This window comes from Camellia sinensis, chromosome 1 (genome assembly GCF_055761805.1).
Source record: "Camellia sinensis isolate YWXY chromosome 1, ASM5576180v1, whole genome shotgun sequence".
Classification (NCBI taxonomy): Eukaryota; Viridiplantae; Streptophyta; class Magnoliopsida; order Ericales; family Theaceae; genus Camellia; species Camellia sinensis.
In genome coordinates this window covers 203,450,652-203,467,297 of record NC_138961.1, presented here as the reverse complement: position 1 = coordinate 203,467,297, position 16,646 = coordinate 203,450,652, and positions in this window count along the sequence as shown.

The following is a 16,646-nucleotide window of genomic DNA, read 5'->3' as shown; positions in this document are numbered from 1 at the left end:
TGTGTTGGATGTTTTCTTTTCTTTTTACCCACCTTTTATAAATGTGTTTCGATTCTTACGTTTTAAGGGATGCTAACAAAGCAGCTTACTGAATAGTGATGACCCACCTTTTATGAGTGTGTTGTATATCTGTGGTCTATGGCTATTCAGACCATTCATAGTGATGACCCACCTTTTATTAATAGTGATGACCCACCATTCATGAGCATAGCAGCTGAACGAAATGGCTATTCAGAGCTGTAAATGAGGATTCTAACTTCATGTTTACGAGATGTCATTTGCCCCAACTCGTCAAGACTAGTGGTCTTACAAAACTTTACAGATTGACAACACAGAGCATTGGGGAAATTTTCCGGTGGTGCTCTCAGAAGGAAAAAGTGTTAAATTAATTGAAACATTTCAATTCAACTTAAAGGCAGATGTGTTAATTCGAACTGTTAATGGATAGAGGTTGAATGGAATTAAATCCTTTGTAGTCTGTAAAAAATTAAATGACAATCAGAAATGAAAGAAATATTTGTAAAAACGTGATTTTTAAAAAATTAAAATATTCACACACAACAAAGAAAAATGTACTAGTCATTTTGGTTTTTTTTTTTTTTTTTTGTATTAGTATTAGTTAATTTTTTCTAGCAAAATTGACAAATATTATATTTTCAAAGTGTATATTAGCTGTGTTCACAAATAATTAAAAAAATTGTAACAAAGATGATAATAATGGATGTAAAGTTTTTAAAATATACATACATTTTCGGACAATAATGGAACTGACAGAGGGAGCCGTAGGCAGATGGACTGGTGCTATGGTTTGTACCTAAATATTTGCCCAAAGATTGTTGTGAACTTCCTTCAATATTGTCCATTTGTGAGTCTTGATAGATGCTACAATTGTAGACCATAGGTTTTGCATGGCAGGTTGTCTTTTGTGAGTCTTGATAGATGCTACAATTGTAGACCATAGGTTTTTCATGGCAGGTTGTCTTTTTTTTTTTGGGTAATGGATGTCACGTGAACACTGTTGCGCTCATGGGAATCTTGACGTATAAAAATTACATTTTCAGTCAATATGTGCGTACCCTGTATGTGATGGATAGCTTTTGTTATTTTACATTATGAAAATGTCCAGTTTATTATCATGGCAGAAATTAATATGAAAACTACGTTTTTTTTTTTAATTTTATTAGACAAGTAGTCTAATAAATTAGCATGGCTGCACAAAATATTATTTTGTGGACATTATTAAAATGTTTTATGGTTCTCACAAAAAAGTAAATCAAACGTGATGGCACCCTTGACAACAATATCATGGACCTACATACAAAAGCTACGCATTTGTGTAAACATGGCCCCCACAACCTTGGCCATTATATTCTTCCCCTCTTGTCTATTTTATTTTTTCAAGAGTTCACAGTGTGGTTTTCTCTCTGTCCCTCTCTCACCATCAACTTGAATTATTTTATTTGCTTGGAAGTGTTTGAAGTTGTTCACATTTTTCGCCAAACTCAAAGAACAAATGGCAAATGACGCAGGTCCGAGTCACCGCGTTGCACTTTCCATTCCCGCCCGGGAAGCTATCGATGAAATTGCGAGGGAAATGGTGGTTGAAACTGATCACAACTTGGTAGAAGCCTATAATAGTGTGGCAAGATATTATTACAACAATTATTACAGAGTCCCTCGAAATACGTCAATACTTTCGGGACGTTTATGGATGTTTGAGTTGTTTAACGGCCACCAGGGCCGGTTTGAAGATAATGTCAGTATGTCACAACCAGTGTTCTTGTTGTTATGCGATGCGCTTCACAGTTTCGGATTGACGTTGCCGGAGCGCGAGCATGGCGTTTCGCTGGAAGAGAAGGTAGCCATTTTTATTTGTGCGTTGCAGGGTCTATCTTGGAAACATTTGCAAGAACGGTTCCAACACTCAAAGGAGACATTGTCACGCAATTTTCATGAGGTAATTCAAGTTATGATACCGTTTACATCGGTTCATAGTAGGAGTCTTACGCCTGAACAAGTACAACAAGGGGGCCATCCACATTTACGGTCACAGCAGCGGTACTGGCCATTCAAGGTGACAATTTCCATAAACGTGCAAAATTTTTTAACGCTTACAAAAAAACCAGGATGAGGCCAAAATAAAATAGGCTATCAATCACCATCAGCCCAATGGGTGGTATGTGTGTCAAACAAAATTAAAAAACAAGTACTAAAATTGTAACATGAATAAAGTATAAACAGTAGCAAAATAATTTATTCAAAAAGAATTGAAGTCAGCCTGTATAGTTGATTTTAAGATAAATTATATTCACATCTGTAAAATAATGAACAAAAATGACCGTTAAACGTGTCAATTCTAAATATATTTTTTTTTCTTCACAGTAGTTGTAATTTTGATGATATTAATAGATGATGAAATTATTATATTATGGTTACATATTTTACATTTCAAAGTTTGTTTAACAATAGTTATAAATTAGGTAAATTGTAAATATACCTGATGGAATCTTCTTAAAAAACAAATTGTTTGCTGTGATTTGAAAAATCAGAACTACTCCTTCATTTAAAAAATTTATTTTTAACAGAATTAACTTCTCACAATAAAATTTATAATTGCTCTCCTATACATTCTATAAAATAACCTAAATTTATGAAACAAATTTTTAACATTATTAAAACTGTTAATTATAAATGATGATTTATTAATAAACTGTTTGACTAACAGATGTGCAATGGTATTATCAACTAACTAACTTTTTTATTTTAAAAACAGAACATTATAATTTTATAAAGTTGAAAGATTAATAATTGTAATTTTTGTTATTGTTTTTCCTTTTTCTCAAGTCAAAAACCAAGTACAGAATAATGTTGGGCTTCTATGGACTAATCATAAACAACTTACATTGATTGTGCAAACTATTTGATATATAGCGCTTGTTGAGTACTTATGTTAATATGTTAATTGATTGGTGCGTTGCGTAGGACTGCATCGGTGCATTGGACGGGACGCACGTGATGGCTCGTGTCTCACAGGAGTACGCCACATCATACTATGGCCGGAAAGGCGTGCCAACACAGAATATAATTGCTGTATGTGACTTTAATTTGTGCTTCACATTTGTCTCTGCCGGTTGGGATGGGAGCATGCACGACAGCCGGGTTTTGCACTACGTGACAACCGAAGAGAAACATCGCTTCCCGCACCCCGCAGCAGGTAGAAAATATTAAACCGAAATATGAATACGTAGAAACTATAAATATTAAAAATTTCCCAAAATGTAGTTTATTTCCCAAAATTAAAAATTTTGGAAAACAACTTAAAAAACATGAAACAAATGAAAATGAAAATTTTTCAAAAACAATGAAGTGGTATATAAGAATGTGAAAATGAAAATGAGATGTTATAATTTATTGTTTACAATTTTTTGCAAAAGTACTCTTTTATAGAAATGTTGTTAATGAATTAGAAAGTAATTAGAAAAATGTTTGCGTAATTAGAATTATAATTGTTCACAACAAAAGAACTTCACAATGAAATTATAATTGAAAACAAAATTGGGACAAGAACAATTTTTATTAATGAAAATGTAATTGTCCAAAAAAAACAAATTATTATAATTCACAAACAATGCTGTAATTGGGAATATAATTTTTGAGAACAAAAGGAATTGGGAAAAGGAGTAATTGAACACAAAATTGAGAAAAAATTAATTTAGAAATGGAGAAATTATTGAACAAAAGAATTAATTATTAAAAAAAAAAAACATTACGAACCAATGCAAGTTAATTGAAGAATAATTTAAGTGGTACAGAATACAGTCAAATCGAAAATGAAATGAAACAAATTTTGTAGGAAAATACTATTTGGTGGATAGCGGTTACAGCAACAAGACAGGGTACCTAGCCCCCTACAAGGGGTATAGGTATCACCAAAATGCCCATCGCAATCGAACACCGCAGAATCAGTTCGAAATGTTCAACAAGGCACATTCGTCACTACGTAGTTGTATTGAGCGGACATTCGGTGCCTGGAAGTCTAGGTGGGGGGCATTGCGGAATATGCAGAAGTTAAGTTTTTCTAATCAAGTTACGTTTGTATATGCATCGATGGCGTTACATAACTTCATACGCCGACATAGCGAACTTGATGAGGTCATGATGGGTATCCCAGACCGTGACGATTACGTGGCCCCCCAAATGCCCGACCACGACGAATACACACGGGTTGCTGATGTGATGGAGGAAGAGGACTTGGACCCTGCAATGGCCGCTGTAAGGGTGAACATTACTAACGCACTGGTACGGCAAGCACACCGGTAGAGGCGAATTGGAAATACAAGAATATTGGTTGAATTTCTTTTGCAGTATCTTTTATAATAATTTGTTCTCAACCTGCCTATGCCAAAAAAAAATTTCTAGCCATTTCTCAGAAAAAAAACAAAACATAAAAAAAAGAAAAGGAAATTTGCATGACTGGGCATGTACGTGGTTTATCTTTTTTTATTCACATGTTATGATATGAATTCCCGAAAATACAGAGCAGACCTGTTCCACTCGTTTCCAATTTTCGGACAATAATGGAACAATTGCAACCTCTGCTTGAATAAAAAAATTTAATAATGAATACAAAGAGGAAAACAACGAAAAAAGAAAAATTTCACAACAAATGAAAAGAATATCAAAAAATGACAAAAAAAGGAAAACAATAAACCAAAATGTTGAAAGGAAAATAAAAAAAGGAAAAGAATAATGCTAAAAGAGTAAAAATTAAAATGAAAATGTTGAAAGGAAAATAAAAAAAGGAAAAGAATAAAAAAAATTATTGACTAAAAAAGGAAAATAAAAAAACCAAAATTAAAATGAACAGAATGAAAAAAAAAATGAATAAAACAACGAAAAGAAAAAAAAATTAATAATGTTCAAAGGAAAAGAATTAAAATTTTAATAATGTTAAAAGGAAAAGAATAAAAAAATAATAATGTTAAAATGAGAAGAATACTGACAGAAATCCAAAAAAAATTATGTTAAAAGGAAAAGAATGGAAACAAAAAAAAAATAATACAAAAAATAATAAAAATCTTTAAAAAAGGAAAACATATTTGTTTTCGTGCTTGTGAAAACAAATAATAATGGTATTAAAAAAATAAATTCTTTCAAAAAGAAAAATAAAAAAAACAAAAATGTTACAAGGAAAAAAAAATGACTATAAAAGAAAAAAAAAATTAAAAGGAAAAGAATGAACAAAAGAAAACAAGGCATGCAAACCGTTGCACAGTACTTGTTTTTGCTGAATAAAAAAATTTGAATTGAAAGTACCATTGCACTTTGGTTGACAGCCACGAATACGCTTCCACGTGTTTCTGTTTATGTGTCAGTTGGGAAGGGTAAAAGAGTCATTTTACCATGTGTAATAATATTATATTGCACATATTTTCATGAAAAGTCAAAAAGTTAACCCAAACCTCCATATTTTTTTTCTCACTTTTTTAGTCTAAAAAGACAAAAAGTGCACTTTTTTAGGACACCCCAAACCAGCCCTTAAAGTATTTCACTTGTGATTTGGTTTTGTGAGAATTTTGAGTGTTTGATTTGGTGCTCAAAAAATTAGATTTTTTTATTCCATCTGTTTTTATTTTTTATTTTCATTTCCTTTTGGTAAATGCTTCGAAACATAAGTAGATCTTTTGAAACAAAAACAAAATATCATGGTCGCACATCAAAGGGGTCAATTTTTTGGCATGTATAATCTTATTTAATCCACCATTTGGGTAGGTAGAAAATAACTTTTGACGAAAAATATTATTTTTTAAAATTAATGTATTAATAAAAATGTGGAGAAGTGGTTTGGAAATACTCTTCTGATCCTAGGGGACGCTCGTGATCCGCTGATAGTCATTTAAAAAGGAATAAACACTCCGGTCAGGGGTGCTGGAATTAGCACTCCGACGGACAAGTCAGTCTCAGCACTCAAGATTACTTATATTCTAAATTAAGCACAACAATTCTCACGTACCTTTCTTAGTCTGTTGTTCCTTTATTTATACTCGTTTCCTGGGCCTCGGGGCCAGGTCCACTTTTTACTCATTATCCTTTTACTTACTCGGCTCCATAGTTCGGTATCTACTCGGCTTATCTATTTTATTCGGCTTCCTGATTGTGCAGGAAAAAGTCGAGTAATATCTGTCTTTTAGAGTACGCTTCTGATTCTTCTAATTATCCGGCCCCCACAATTGCCCGCCAAACACCCCTACTAGCACCAGTTAGTCGGCGTGTTTGGTTTCTAGTCTGGGAAGTGAAAAATTCGGTGGTTAATCCTCTCCCCGACGCGTGTCAAAATGCGTACATGCCTTTTGGTCATTGTAACGCTTTCCCGCCTCATTCGTGTTTCTCTCGCATTTATCACAATTTGAAACGTCAGTCCCTTCGAATGCACGCTTTTTGAATATTTGAGCTTCCTGGATTGCCAGTCGGTATCTCTTCTCTGACTCGCGTTTTCTGCAACTCCTCTCCATCTCTTCTTGTCTCCTTTGCTTTTCGTAAGTTTTCTTCTCTTTTCTTTGTAATCCTATTTTCCGTATTTATTTTTAATTTAGAATATCCTTGGGTCCTTACGAGAATGGCTAAACATTTGAAAGACCTCCTTTCCAAGGGTCGAATTTCTGGGTTCCGATGACATTTCTCTATCCCTGACGATGTCCATTTATCTCTAGTAACGGACAATACCCTTGATATGGAGAGAGAAGACCAAAATACCATCATTTTTCCTCTCCTTTCCATTGCGGAGGGTGGGGTTCGTTTTCCCCTTCTCCATTTCTTAGGGCCATTCTCCGCCATTGGGGTATGATTCCTTCCCAACCTAATGTGAACTTCTTTCGAATCATAATGGGAATCGTAGCGTTGAACCGGCGCCTAAGGATCAACCTTGGCATTTTAGCGATTCGGCACTATTACGCCTTAGCCAAATCCTTCAGTCGGCTCGGGCGCTATTTTCTCAGGGCCAAGGACACCGACCATCACTTGGTTACCATGCTTGCCAGCTCTAGCAAACGAGTTGACGATGTAATGGTCAATGTCCATGGCAACTGGGAATTTGGCGAGGGCGAAGATCGCCTAGACCCTATTCCCAAGTTGCCGTGTAACCCCTTGTGTCTGTTGATCTTTCTTTTATTCGGCTTTTTCTTCAAGTCTAATTCTTTGTTTTTGCAGGCAGTAAGTTGAAGAGGATTTTGACCCCGGCTGACGATGCAGTCCTTGCGGAAATTAGGACTGCACTAAAGTATTTTGGCCGTCCAAGTGTACAGAATCAAGGGAGATTCGCCCATATACTCTTGCGGTACGAGCCTACTTATACTACGTTCTCGGCTGCGGACAACATTCCGATCCCGACCGACGAACATCACCTTACGGCTCTAATCTTCCCCAGCTTCAAGACCCTTAGGCAAATTGGTCTCGAAGCTTCCGATTCGGAACAAGATGTAACACCAGTAGTCGAGGTAGTTGCCGTACCAATGAGAGAGTTTGCTACAGAGGCCGAAGAGGTCGACGAAGCTCTAAACTCAGCGTTCGATGTAGCCGATCTTAACCAACCTAACTCACCGTCCACTTCGGGTCGGGCAGAATTTTCCTTCGGAGATATTTTATAAATTTGGAAGACCTACCCGGTTCTTTTTCTGAAGGTATGGCTGGAGAAAATCTTACGTAGATGGCACGAAAGAGAAATGCCGAACGAATGGCAGCCCGAAAGAAAGCCGAGGTCGCCCGTTCTGAACCTGCCTCGATTAAGTCTTCGCAAACCGTTATTGGAGGAGAGACGGCTCAAGTTATTGTGGTCGAGACAGAGAAGGAAGTCGACCAGCAGTTTACAAAAGAACGGCTGATTCTAGAAAGGCGGGGTGAAAAACGTACCGCCGAGGAAGAAGTCAGCTCGGAGGATAGCCCTACTGGCAAACGGCCTCGAGTAAAGGAAGTGGACGTGGTTCCTTTCGTTGTTCAGCCAAAGATCAAAAACACGCCGATCTCCTCTGACGCATCCTCCATGAAGGATCCAGCCGTAGCATTGAGCTTGGTCGCCTCAGTTTCGTTGCCAGTTGACAAGGCCACCTTTCGAGATGAGCCAGATTTGGTAGCTATAGCGTTAGTTACCCAGTCGGCCCTGCTGGTATGTGTCTTTTTCTTGTTTGTTTGGTTTTCGTACGATATTTCTTGGTATGTGCTGATCCCAACTCCTTGTTTTGCAGACGGTTGGAAGGATAGCCAAACTAGGCCGCCGGCATCATGATGCCATTGAAAGAATTGGCAGCTTGAAGTCTGAAGTTGAAGGTGAGAGGAGTAGGGCCGAGTTCGGGGTGATGAGGGCCGCAATGGAAAGGGCTCGAATTGCTAACCAACTCAGATCCGAAGCCGAAGGTAGAGCGAACGCGAGTGAGGAATCGCTTAAGTTAGTCAAGGAGGCCAAGGAAAGAGCTGACTCTGAGGCTTCTGCAGCGTTCGAGGCTGGAAAGAGCGCCACCTTTAAAGATTATGTAGAAGAAGTTCCCAAATTCGAGAATCAGGGATTCAAACATGGGTGGCTCAAGGCTCTTGCTATTGGTGGAGTTACATTGGCCTTGCCAATTCCATATGAACAAGTGGATGTTGAGCCACTTGAGTCTGATCCCAAGGATTGATCTGGGAGATACTCTAGTTTTATTAATTATTTTCAATTTCAATGTATGTTTTTGTTTAGTGGATTTCTGTTAGTACAAGGTAATTTTCATGTATAAATTAGTTATTTCTGCGCTCAATTTATTAATGAAAATTTCCTTTCCATTTCACTATTACTTGTACGCAGTTTTTGATATTAATGAAGAGCTTTGCCTTTCACTACTGTGGCGCCGAATAAGATTAGTTCATGGGCATTCTATTAGTAAATTGACTCATGGGACGGCTGGGGAACTCAAGCCGAATAGATTAATGAATCTGTCCTTGCCCCAGCTGGTTCATGAACAGTAAACGCCGAATAACACGAGCTTATGAATATTGAGTCGCTTCATGAGGTGGCTGGGGCACTCAAGCCGAATAGATTGATGAATCTGCCCTTGCCCCCGTCAGACGGCGAACTTAAAAACCAATTTCAATTTATGGATCTGATCTACTTAAAATGAATTCATGAGGTGCCGAATATTGTATTGATGAATCGATTCGTGGAACGGCTGGGGCACTCAAGCCGAATAGATTAATGAATCTGTCCTTGCCCCAGTTGGTTCATGAACATCAAACGCCGATTAACATGAGCTTATGAATATTGAGATGCGTCATGAGGCGGCTGGGGCACTCAGGCCGAATAGATTGATGAATTTGCCCTTGCAGACGTTAAGACTGCCGAATAACAATGTTTGATGGGGGCACATGGCTCGGTTGGTGCCAGGTTGTTGAGGTTTTCAATACTAATGAGATCGCCTTGGAGGTGCTGTCCTCGTGGGGAATAAATGAATGGACGTCCTATTTATGTGCTCAGTGAACAACTTAGTCCATCTCTTTAAGGAAAATTAAACAAGTGCGAATGTCGAATAAAGTCTTTTTTAACAGCAAAGGGGAAGCGAGAAAACTAGCTGAGCTGGGAGGAGATATGGATCGAAGCGGCGAACCTTCGCACGCGGGAGGTAGGATTTCGAGGGATCGGGAGAGAAGTCAATCTCCTCGTCGTCGAAGTAGGTCGCCTAGGAGGGACAAGGAGCCACATGGCAAATCCCCGCAACCTCGTTCTAGAAGGGAGCCCAACGCAAAACCACGCCTATTGAGTTTTGCAGTCTTTGTGGGGAATAGACCCATGACAGAGGCAGAATCGATCATTCGAGATCCAAATGTGGCAGTCGAGTTTGCTCGACAGATTTTTCCACCTGAGGTCCAGCAATCGATGGTAGGTCGGCAGGACTTCGAAATGTTTCGTGAAGGCATTCACGGTGTGATGAAGGGGCTCTACACCGCCTACAAAATCGGCATGCGTCTCTGTGCTGCCCGCCGAGAAATAGAGAAGAAGGATGAACGCATTTGAAGCTTGGAGTCTCGCGCGGAAGCGGCCGAGCGTGAGCTAAGGAAGGTCAAGGCCGTTCAAACATAACCCACCGGACAGGCTAACCAAATCGTGGACGAAAGGGTTACCCAGCGGCTCATTAGTACCGCGTTTGCCGACCGCGATACGGTGAGCATGTTCGCAATTGAGTCCGCGAAGGGGAGGGCCTATGAAAAAGGCTTTCATGAAGGCCGGAAAGTAGGGATACAGAAAACCAAGGAAAAGCTTACCAAGGAAGTTTGCCGATGTGAAAATCGTGGATTTAAGCACGGTTGGATCAAGGCGCTTCAGGCCGAGGAAGCTCTCCGAGCAACGGGCGTCGATTCGGCATTGCCACTCTACCAACGTAACCATTTTCCATTTTTCGCCTTTGAAGTCGAGCAGAGTAAGAATGAGGGCGGCGTTGTATAAAAACACATTGTTCGAACGTAGAGCGCGTTCAAAACTGTGTAATTATTGCCTGATTGAATAAAATGTTTTATTGTAATTTTCATTCAGCACTCCCATGTTTGTTTGTTTTGTGTTTCATTGCATAAATTTTTGAATAAATGTATAAACATTGAATATTTATTCGGCATACACGTATTTTGTGTTTCATTGTATAAGCATTTCATTTGCCGGCTTGTCATGAGTTTTTTCATCAAATATGGTTCCAAATTCGGGGCATTTTATCAATTCAAAGTCGTAATGCGTCGACGAGGATCCGTATAGGGAGACCTTATCAAAAAATCGTGATATCCACAAAGGGCGCTCCGAATCCGGATGCTTAATCGGCCAATCGTGATATCCATGAAGGGCGCTCCGAATCTAGAGGCTTAATCGGCCAATCGTGATATCCACGAAGGGCGCTCCGAATCCGGAGGCTTTGTCGGCCCAAAGACATCGTGCGCCAATGGGGCTCCGAATTCGGAGACTTGCATCGGCTAATCGTGATATCCACGAAGGCTGCTCCGAATCCGGAGGCTTAATCGGCCAATCGTGATATCCACGAAGGGCACTTCGAATTCGGAGGCTTTGTCGGCCCAAAGACGTCGTACGCCAATGGGGCTCCGAATCTGGAGACTTGCGTCGGCCAATCGTGATATCCACGAAGGGCGCTTTGAATCTGAAGGCTTTATTGGCCAATCGTGATATCCACGAAGGGCGCTCTGAATTCGGAGACTTGCATTGGCCAATCGTGATATCCATGAAGGGCGCTCCAAATCCGGAGGCTTAATCGGCCAATCGTGATATCCACGAAGGGTGCTCCGAATCCGGAGGCTTAATCGGCCAATCATGATATCCACGAAGGGCGCTCCGAATTCGGAGGCTTTATCGACCTGAAAAGCTCGTGAACTGAATCGCGTGATTAAGAAATAAGAAATTTCGCATTGCAGAAGTAAAATTTGTACAAATATCAAATCCCACAAGTCAGGTCAATGATAGAATTTACGTAAATACATTGAATTCCAGGGACGTAGGAGATTCCTTCCTGACATATCTTTCAGCTAGTACGCCCCCGCTCCCGCAATAGAATCAATCTAGTAAAGGCCATCCCAGTTTGGACCCAGTTTTCCATCGGCCGATTTCCTGTCGGCTGGAAGCACCTTCTTCAGGACCAACTCTCCTGGCATGTAGCGGCGCAGTTGAATGCGTTGATTATACGACTTTGCCAACTGCTGCTGGTACCGTGCTATGGACGCAAGGGCTTGGTCTCTTCGTTCTTCGATTAGATTCAAATCCAAAGCCAACATCATGTCGTTTCGGCCCGTATCAAAAACTTGCAACTTGAGGGTTGGGTGGCCGATCTCCAGGGGTAAGATCATCTGGGTTCCAAAGCATAGGCCAAACGGCGTTTCTCCGATTGATCTTCTCGGCGTAGTTCGATGGGCCCACAATACACTCGGCAATTCTTCGACCCATTTGCCTTTGGCTTTCTCCAGCCTCTTCTTGATGCCATCCAAGATGGATTTGTTAGAGGCTTCAGCTTGACCATTGCTTTGGGGGTAAGTCGGCGTAGAAAAGTAAGGCCGGATACCATACTTGCTGCACAGCTCTCGGTACACGCCACAATCAAACTGGGTGCCGTTGTCTGAGATAAGAGCTCTTGGAATGCCGAATTGTGTTATGATGTTCCTCCACACAAAGCGCTTAACATCAGCATCCCGAATGTGTGTTAATGCCTCCGCTTCGACCCATTTCATGAAGTAATCTGTTGCGACGATCAGGTATCGCTTGTTCCCTGGGGCCCTCGGCAATGGTCCTACGATATCAAGCCCCCACTGGGCCAACGGCCAAGGACTGGTGATAGAGTTCAACTCTTCAGCAGGCAAATGGTTTAACGGGTTGAACTTCTAGCACTGTTCACACTTTTTTGCGTAACATTCGGCGTCCGCTCTCATTGTCGGCTAATAATACCCCTGCGTTATAGCTCGATGGGCCAAAGAGCGTTCGCCAGAATGGGCACCACAACTGCCTTCGTGTATCTCAGTCAGAAGCTCCTCGACTTTGTCCGGGTGCACACATTCCAAATATGGGCCAGAGAGGGATTTTTTATAAAGCTTTCCTTGCAGATCGAAGTAGTATCGCATGGCTTTGTTTTACAACTTGTACGCTTCTTTCTTGTCCTCTGGGAGTTGTTCAGAAGATAGGAATGCAACAATGGGATCCATCTAACTTGGTGTAGATTCTATAACATTGATCTGGACTTCCTCCGAAGGGCCTACGCTTGGCTCCGAGATGAAACCTACTTCGATGGTCTGTTTAATCTCTGAGTTAATTGCGGAGGCTAGGCAAGCCAAGGCATCTGCATGGGTGTTCTGATCACGTGTTATTTGGTTCAACTCATGATGGTTAAATTTTGCCAACAAGGAATTGGCCGTTTTCATGTAGGCCGCCATATGGTCGTTTCTTGCCGTGTACTCCCCCTTTAGCTAATTGATCACCAGTTTTGAGTTGCAAAACACAATCAAACGCCGAGCACCCAAGATATGCGCATTCCGCAAACCGGCTAGAAGGGCTTCGTATTCGGCTTCGTTATTTGATGCTTCAAAGTTGAGCTTGACGACCTGCTCAATTATTGCACCGTCAGGGGCCATGATTACAACTCCGGCTCCATTGCCCCGTTGGTTGGACGATCCATCATAATACAACTGCCAAATGTCCCTAACATAAATCCTTCAGTTCGGCTTCGGTCGAATTTCATCAGACTTGAAGTCGGCAAGGCCTCCAGTGAATTCGATGACAAAGTCGGCAAGCATCTGTCCCTTGATTGAGGTTCTGGGTAGAAACTAAATATCGTACTGGCCAAGTTCCAGAGCCCACTTTGAAACACGTCCAGATGCTTCCGCACTGCGTAGTACTGATCGAAAGGGATAATCTGTTAGCACCCCAATGCTATGCCCCTGGAAGTAATGCATCAGCTTCCTTGCCACCATAACTAGGGCTAAGATGAGCTTTTCTAGGGGAAGGTAGCGTGTTTCGGCATCAACCATTGCCTTGCTCACATAATACACTGCCCGCTGCTCCCCCAGCTCTTCCTTTATCAGTACGGCGCTGGTGGCTCGGTCAGAAACTGCCAGATACAAAATGAGCAGGTCGTCGGCAGAGGGTGTTGTCAGGAGTGGTACTGAGCGGAGGTAGGTCTTCAGGCCGTTGAAAGTGGCTTCACATTCGGCAGACCATTCAAAAGCCTTGCCCTGCCGTAGTGTATGAAAGAATTACCGGCAGCGATCTGTGGATCGGCTGATGAACCTGTTGAGTGCGGCGGCCATCCCCATCAACTTTTGAACCTCTTTTACTGAACAAGGGGAGCCGAGCTCCAGGATTGCTGTGATTTGCCTTGGGTTGGCTTCGATTCCTCTATGGTTGACAATGTAACCCAAGAATTTGCCAGAGCCGATACCAAACGCATATTTGGAAGCGTTCAACTTCATTCCATATTTGTGTAGGATGCCGAATGTGTCTTCCAGATCGGCTATATGATTTTGCTCTTCCTTGGACTTGACCACCATATCGTCAATGTACACTTCCATAGTGTTGCCGAGTTGCTCTTTGAACATGGCGGTAACCAGTCTCTGGTAGGTTGCCCCTACATTCTTCATCCCAAAAGGCATAACCTTATAGCAATAGCTACCTCTTGGGGTGAGGAATGCAGTTTTCTCTTGGTCCTTCGGATGCATAACAATTTGATGATAACCTCTGTAGGCATCAAGGAAGCTCATACGGTGATGACGCGTCGTAGCATCTACAAGTTGGTCTATTCTGGGAAGAGGAAAACAGTCTTTGGGGCAGGCTTTGTTTAGATCCCTAAAATCGACGCAGACTCACCAAGTCTCATTCTTCTTCTTCACAACCACAGTATTAGAGAGCCATGTGGGGTAAGTCACTTCCCTGATTGCTCTGGCATCAAGCAACCGGTCTACCTCTTCAACGACGGCGGTAGTGTGCTCTGCGGCTGATCGTCGGCTTTTCTGAATGATCGGCTTGTACTTAGGGTCAACATTCAAACGATGCTCTGAAACAGATAGGCCTATGCCCGGCATTTCATATGGAGTCCACGCGAATACATCAAGATTGCCGAGCAGGAAGGATACTAGCTGCTGTCGGTCGGCTTGACTCAGGGAGGTACCGACCATGAAGAACCTCTCTAGATTGCCATCAATCTTAACTCTTTCTAGGTCTTCCGTGGCTTTCTCATTTGGGAGTCACCCGACATCGTCGAGGCTGTCTCGATCCGGCACCTCAATGGAATTAACTTGTAACTCCTTTGGCGTCTTTCCAAAAAGGAGATAACATGCCTGTGCCAATTACTGGGAACCAAGGATTTGCTCAATGTCGTGTTTTGTAGGGAAGCGCAGCAGTTGATGATAGGTGCTTGGAACGGCACACATTGTATGCAACCAAGTTCGCTTCATGATGAGATTATACAGTGAAGGAAGCTTGACGACCAAGAATTCCACACCCACTGTTCGGGAGCTCGCTCGAACGGGTGGTGTGATTTTCCCCAACAGATACTCTGGGTTTACGTTGAAGCCGAATAGTGGATAAGGAGCCGGGGACAGGTCTGATTTGTTGAAGTCGAGTTTGATGAAGATCTTGTAGTACATAACCTCCGAAGTACTCCCCTGGTCTATGAGAACGCGCTCAACGGTAAATCAGTTTACGCGTAGTTCAATGACCAGTGGATGTGGGGACTGTTATGTCGATAAGATCAGAATCGTTGAAGGTAATACTCGGAGCTTCACGTGGCCTTTTTGCTGGCGTTAGTTGCTTTTGGAGTACTGGGTGTGACTGAATTACATGCACGGTTGGAGGCATTGGCAAGCTGTATATCATATGAATGACGCCGGGTGTGGGCGAATCCTACCGTAGTGCAACTGTTTTGGTTGCACTCTTTCAGACATGTTGCTGGAGCCGACCATCTTGCATCAACTTCTCAAGATGGTCTTTCAAAGCATAGCAACTGTCGGTGTCTTGACCGTGATCTTTTTGATATTCACACCGCTTATCCTGTCTTCCCATATTGGGAGGTCCCACCACTTTGGATGGCCATTTGAAGGACGGAAGGTGTTGAACTTTGGACATGACTGAGCTGATTGGTTCGCCCCTCTTTCTAGGCTCCGGGGATAATGAGTCAGAGTCGCTATCAGCGTCTTGTTGCCGGGCTCGAGGTCATCGACCACCTGCTTTCAGAGGTCGTTCTGGATCTTGGCATACGGCTTGTTTGGACTTTGCCACTTCCAAGGCCAAATCCTGACGGAGACGCTCGTTCCCAGTGATTATGTTCTCCAACCTTTGCTCGTTTTGCTTTGCCTGTTCCATGATCGCTTGCATTGCCTCATGCTCTGGAGTCGAAGGTGAGGCGAAGTGCAAAGCGTGTCTTGCTGTGATAATTTCTGGTCCATGCATGTTTTTTGGAGTGAAATCGTCTATCTGCGTGGTTTCATCAATGACTATTGGAAGGTTCTCCGTCACGCCCGCCATGGATATGCTTGAGTATTCCCACAGACGGCGCCAATTGTGGAGAAGTGGTTTGGAAATACTCTTCTGATCCTAGGAGACGCTCGTGATCCACTGATAGTAACCTGAAAAGAAATAAACACTCTGGTCGGGGGTGTCGGAATTAGCACTCCGACGGACAAGTCAGTCTCAGCACTCAAGATTACTTATGTTCTAAATTAAGTACAACAATTCGCACATACCTTTCTTAGTCTGTTATTCCTTTATTTATACTTGTTTCCTGGGCCTCGGGGCCAGGTCCACTTTTCACTCATTATCCTTTTACTTACTCGGCTCCATAGTTCGGTATCTACTCGGCTTATCTGTTTTATTCGGCTTCCTGATCGTGTAAGAAAAAGCCAAGTAATATCTGTCTTCTAGAGTACGCTTCTGATTCTTCAATTATCCGGCCCCCATGAAAAATAATAAAAATATGGTAACATTCATGTGAAAAAAATATTTTCTATCTTAATAAATTGTTAGAATCTGATTATTACTGGGAAAAATAGTCTAAAGTTCCTCTCCCATTTTTAGTAATGAGAGAGATCCACAATATGATTTTGTGATGGTTAAGGTCCCTCACCTATCACATATGTCTCACATATTCTTATTCTCT